This window comes from Hyperoodon ampullatus (genome assembly GCF_949752795.1).
Source record: "Hyperoodon ampullatus genome assembly, chromosome: 7".
NCBI lineage: Eukaryota > Metazoa > Chordata > Mammalia > Artiodactyla > Ziphiidae > Hyperoodon > Hyperoodon ampullatus.
Genome location: NC_136920.1, coordinates 94,238,967 through 94,244,698, shown reverse-complemented (window position 1 = coordinate 94,244,698; position 5,732 = coordinate 94,238,967).

The window sequence follows — 5,732 nt, the reverse complement described above, 5'->3', positions numbered from 1 at the left end:
CCTGACTCAACGGGCCCAGAGAGGCAGGCAGCGCCCAGAGCCGGCAGAGCAGCTAATTATACAGGGGGCCGCACCCTGCACATTCATACCTAGCCTGATTTTTTAAACAAGTGTTTTTTCTCTCCCCCAGTTTAACTATTTTCCACGGCTCAGCAACCAGTTGGGCTGCTTCCTCCTGACTCACTTTCTTCTCATCAGGAAATGGGAGCCTCTGTCCTCACAGGTTTCGCTGAGCTGAGCAGCCCCCAGGACAGAAGGCGAGGTGCCCGCGAGGCCCACAGGACAGAGGGCTATTAATTGGATCACACAAGCCAAATAACCTTGTAATTTGAGGGCCCAGGTTTCAGAGGAAGATCCCCCGCCGCCCTGAGACAATGGAGTTGCTTCTCATCTTAAAGGGAAAGATGGGTTCAGTTGGATTTAGATTTTAGGATTTGGAGTGAAGTGGCTACTGATCATTTAATCCTGCATGCCAACTTCAGGCACTGTGTTAGGTACATTACCTGTATGAGCTCACTTAAACCTTACAGCAACCTGTTCAATTATCCCCATTTAATACATGAGAAAACTGAAGCTCTAAGAAGGTAACTTGCTGGCCTAAGTCAGCTGAGTCCTGATGGAGCTGAGATCTGAACCCAAGGCCTTTGAGATGCTAAGGCCCCGTCAGCCACCTGACTATCGCAATGGAAGACAGCTTCGGAAAGTCATGTCTGTCCCAGCAGCATGAACAAGATGCATACAGCCTTATGTTATTTCTCTCAGAGCAGGTAGAAATAACCTGCTTGGATCCAAAGAACAGAGAAATAGTAGTGAGGGACAGGAATGTAAGCAGTGCCAGGACAAGGGGCTGCATCCTCAGGGCCCAAACACTTCACTCTCATCTGTCTCCACAGTAGGTATGCTGTGTGACTCAGAACAAAATCTGCCTGCCCTCTCTGTTCCAGGCCACAGGCAATACCCTCCAAAAAGAGGCCAGTGAAGTGTGGACTCAGATACTCTCAAAAGTGAGACGTTTGGGTACGACTGTCATACAAACACAGACCTCAGGGGAAGAAGTGAGAAAAACAACTCTAGCCACTTCCTCTCTCTGACCCCCTGCAGGAACTCTGGGGACCCTCCACTCCTGCCAGGACATGCCACCTGGTCCCCTCTGGGCTGCGACTCTCTGCCATGGTCCAGGGAATCCAACACCCCCGCACAGAGTAAAGGGCTGTGTCTCTCCCAGGCTGGGCTGGATGGGGCAGCACAGGAGATGGGCGTGGCTGAGGTGGCAGGTTCTGGACTGCGGGCAGGGGAGTGGGGTCCGCTTCCTTCCCCTCGACTCCAGGTCGGGCTCTGGGAGCCCTGCAGCCCCTTTGGCTCACCAGGCTGAACAGCAAACCCTTTGCAATAACAGCCCCTGGGAACGAGAGACAAGCTTGGTTCACAGAGCAGCCAGAGCTTTAGGAGGAGGGGTGGGGTGGCGTTGGGGGCAGAGGGTGCTGCTTCATGATGGGTCTTCCCTCTCACCTCATGTCTCTGTTCTCAGGCCCCAGGGGAGCCCCATCTTGTTTGAACTCACTGGTAAGTTGTCTAGGAGTTCATGGGGACTTCGGGAGCAGGAAACCCTTTCTCAAAGTCAGGCCCAATTCCACTGGGCTCTTGCCTGAGGTGTGGAGGGAGTGAGAGATGGGGACATGCCTCTCCTTCCCCTGCTCGTGTCTCCTGGACCCTGTGAGAACAGGCTATGAGGGGCAAGGAGCAGCAGAAGGGGAAAACCAAAGTGCTCTGGTTATGAACCCAACCTCAGTGCTGGCTCACCCCGGGGTGCTGCACTGGGAGACCTCTGCTAGTCCTTCTAAGGACCAGTCCTTCACGCACCTATCTTCCAGAAGTCTGGGAAAGATTCTGAGCCTGGGGAATAGACCGACACAGAGAAGATGCTCAGAAAGCATTTGTGGATGGATGGATGGATGGATGGATGGATGAATAAAAGAAATAAAAGTTAGATGGATCCAAGTGGGAAATGGATGGGTGGATGGATAGTAGATGTGTGGATGATAGGTGAGTGCGTGGCAGGATGGTGGATTGATGGATGGATGGTGGATGGATGGATGGATGATGGATGGATGGATGGATGGAGGATAGATGGATGGATGGATGATGGATGGATGGATGGATGGGTGGATGGATGGTGGATGGATGGTGGTTGGACGGATGAGTAGGTAGGTGGGGAACTGGATAAAAGAATTGATAAAAAAGGAAGGGAGGGCTTCCCTGGTGGTGCAGTGGTTGGGAGTCCACCTGCCGACGCAGGGGACACGGGTTCGTGCCCCGGTCCGGGAAGATCGCACATGCCGTGGAGCGGCTGGGCCCGTGAGCCATGGCCGCTGAGCCTGCGCGTCCAGAGCCTGTGCTCCGCAATGGGAGAGGCCACGACAGTGAGAGGCCTGCATACCGCAAAAAAAAAAAAAAAAAAAAAAAAAAGGGAAGGGAAAAGGGAAGGAAGATCCGTGGGAAGGAGAGAGGGAAGAGGAGGGAAGAGAAAGGAAAGAAAGAGATGGACAGGTAGTAGATGGACAGGTAGTAGGTAGGCAAATGTGCTGATAAACGTTTAGCAACTAACTCTTCTAGGGTGAAATAGCTCTGGTTTATAGTGTTTGCCAATTTCTCCCTCCCTGGCTAGTTTCAAACTACCAGCTTGAGGGGTGCTGGGAAGAGATGAACACAGTCAGCTCCCCCAGGCCACTGTGAGCCACTCCGGCACATCATGGAGGATCAGCAGGTGACTGGGGTAGACGAATTAATGTAGGAAGGAGGATAGAAAAAGGGATGCTGGAGAATTCAGCTCTCAGTTGTCCTGAGGGAGGAAAATGGGCTCAAGTGATTTTAAGGCAACAGAAGACAAGGCTCCTTTATCTCTTCCACGAGGCTTTCCCTCTGACCCAGGCCCACAGTGATGGCTCCCTCCTCTGAAACCCTGTTACATCCCTGTCTGTCCTACTCAGAGGTATTTAGCTCAGACCACCCGATGAGGTTAATTACTCACTCATTCACACTGATATTTCTCCAGCCTCCTACCATATGCCAGGCTCTAAACAAGAGACTGATCACACGGGCATAAATGAGTCCCAGATCTCGTGGCTAGGGAGCTCACAGTCCAGTGGGAAAACAAACCAGTGAGTCAGTCATTTGAATCTGGCATGTCCGTGAATGAGAGAAATCCATGTGAGAGTTTTGGGCTGCCCAGCGAGGGGAGGGAGAGCCCAGGCCTTGCTGAGAGAGGCTGGTCCCTCCAACCAGGCTGAGCATGGCTCACTTCCCATGCACAGAAGCATCCTCCCTGGCCAGACAGAGGCAGCATTTGATTTGACTCAGCAGATTTATTCAGTTGAATTGTGTCAGTGTTGGTTTACTGGTGTTTTGGCCCTCCCAGATAAGGGCCTCAGGCCCTGCCTTCCCTTGGTGTGGGTGCTCCTTCCAAAGGCATGGTGGACTCTAGGTGGAGTCTCCTGGCAATCTCCAGAATCCAAGGGCTGAAAAAGGGAAGAAGCCAAAGAAACAATTGTCCTTCCAGGGACCCCATGACTCCATGCCCACCAGTCCCAGGGCTGAACTAGAGAGGCAGGGATTTCTACCCTCTGGAGTACTGAGGTCTGGTGTGGACACTGAGGACCATCCATGGGAGAATGATGGCTCCCAGAGCTCCCCCAAACCCCTCACTCCAGTTCTGCCTTTGTGCCCCCCAAAACTATACTCTACACTATCTGCTGGGGTCTGGCTGCTCTTCAATCCCAAATCTAGTTGCACAGTTTCCACGAAAGGGTACTATTTCCTGATGGCTCACAGAACCTACGTGTTACGTGCAAACTGGCAAAAACCCCCAAAGGCTGTCATAGCCATCACTGTGGCTTGGAGGTGAGGGGGGTGCTGGGAGCAGAAGAAACCTCTTTGTTTTTAAAGACCTTGAAAGAAAGGGGCCCCTGGAGCCCCTCAGTCACTCATCTCCCATTTTATCCAGTTCTCCCTCTGGTCTAGCTTAAAGCCTTCCTGCTGCAACATTTCTCCCTGTACCAAGAGATGGTGGAATGTCACTGGCTGCAACCCCATCCCTTGCAAGGTTTAGGAGGTAAGAAGAGCTGACAGGTATGGCTTCCAGAGAAGGACTCCCATGAAGCTGGGGAGAATCTTGCTTCTTCAGACTAGGCCTGCGCTTCCAGCCAGTCCCCACCAAATCCCTTCCTCCCATACCCACCTATCAGCCAACCCCAAGCCTCCTCCCAGGCTTGTTTCATGAGGCATCTCCAAGCCATTCCCCTCCTGGAAGTCTCCCTTGATTCAGCGGGTGGGGCAGCCTCACCCACCCACTACTGTGCCCTGGCAACACCTGATTCTCTCACCAACCACCTCCAGGTGAAAGAGGAAACCCCTTAAAAGGAGAAAACTCCTGTTCCCTTGGAATCCCAGAGTTGAGAGGGAGCGGCCAGCTGGTCCACTCCCTGCCTCTGCGAAATGCTATATCTAGAAAAGTCCTCTAAAGGACATGCAAAGAGGGCTTCCCTGGTGGCACAGTGGGTGAGAGTCCGCCTGCCGATGCAGGGGACACGGGTTCGTGCCCCGGTCCGGGAGGATCCCACATGCCGCGGAGCGGCTGGGCCCGTGAGCCATGGCCGCTGAGCCTGCGCGTCTGGAGCCTGTGCTCCGCAACAGGAGAGGCCACAACAGTGAGAGGCCCGCGTACCGCAAAAAAAAAAAAAAAGACCTGCAAAGAAAAAGACTTCACAAGATCCCTTAGCCATTTGATTTCAAGCTTTAGGACTGTTTGCTGCAGGAACTTCTTCTTTGAGTCTATCTGAGCCTCAAGCCCTGCGAAAGACAAGATGAGGGGCAATTGTGTCTGTGAGAGGAGGGCTCTGGTCCAATCTTAGTGCTTGCATGGGTCTTCTGAATTGCCGGTATCTCTGTCCTTTGGTGTGCCTCTAGTTGTAAACAGCAGCCAGAAGGCTGTGGTGGGTCAAACTTTAGAGCAACAATAAAATCTCTGAAGTCTAATTTACTCATTTCTGCTATCTTAGTCCTACAGAGTTTGACCTGAAACTGGAGGGGTTTTGATTTTATATTGAGAAGAACTCTCTAATTTTTTTTCTTGTGATGAGAACTTTTAAGATCTACTCTCTTAACAGCTTTCAAATACACAATACAGTATTATTAACTATTGTCACCATGCTGTACCTTACATCCCCAGGACTTATTTATTTTAAAAAGGAAAGGTTATACCCTTTGACAAGAAGAAGAAGAAGAAGGAGGAGGAGAAGGAGGAGGAAGGGGAGGGGGAGGGGGAGGAGAACAACTCTCTAGACTGGGAAATACTATTTCTGTTATCAGTAAATTTTCTTATTGGAAGAACTTTAAAAACAGGTCTGATTTCTACCTGCCTAGAATGTTTTAGGCACCTATCGGGGAGCCTGATGAAGGGAAAGGAACAGACATTTGTAGCACATCTCCCGTGGGCCATGGTCCCAGCCCTGGGATACAGAGAGATAAGACACGGTCCGCACCCTCAAGGGCTCTTGGCCTACCTGGTCCCTCGGACTCAGGCAACAGTCCTCTTGCTCCTACTCTGAGGATTGCCCTTTGCTCCTTCTAAGCCTTCTGCCCCCTGAAAAGTCCCTGGGTCTTAAATGCAGCTCTCAAGCAGACGAAGGCAGCACATCCCCAGGGGAAAGCGTTCTGGTGTGGATCTGCTGGGATAA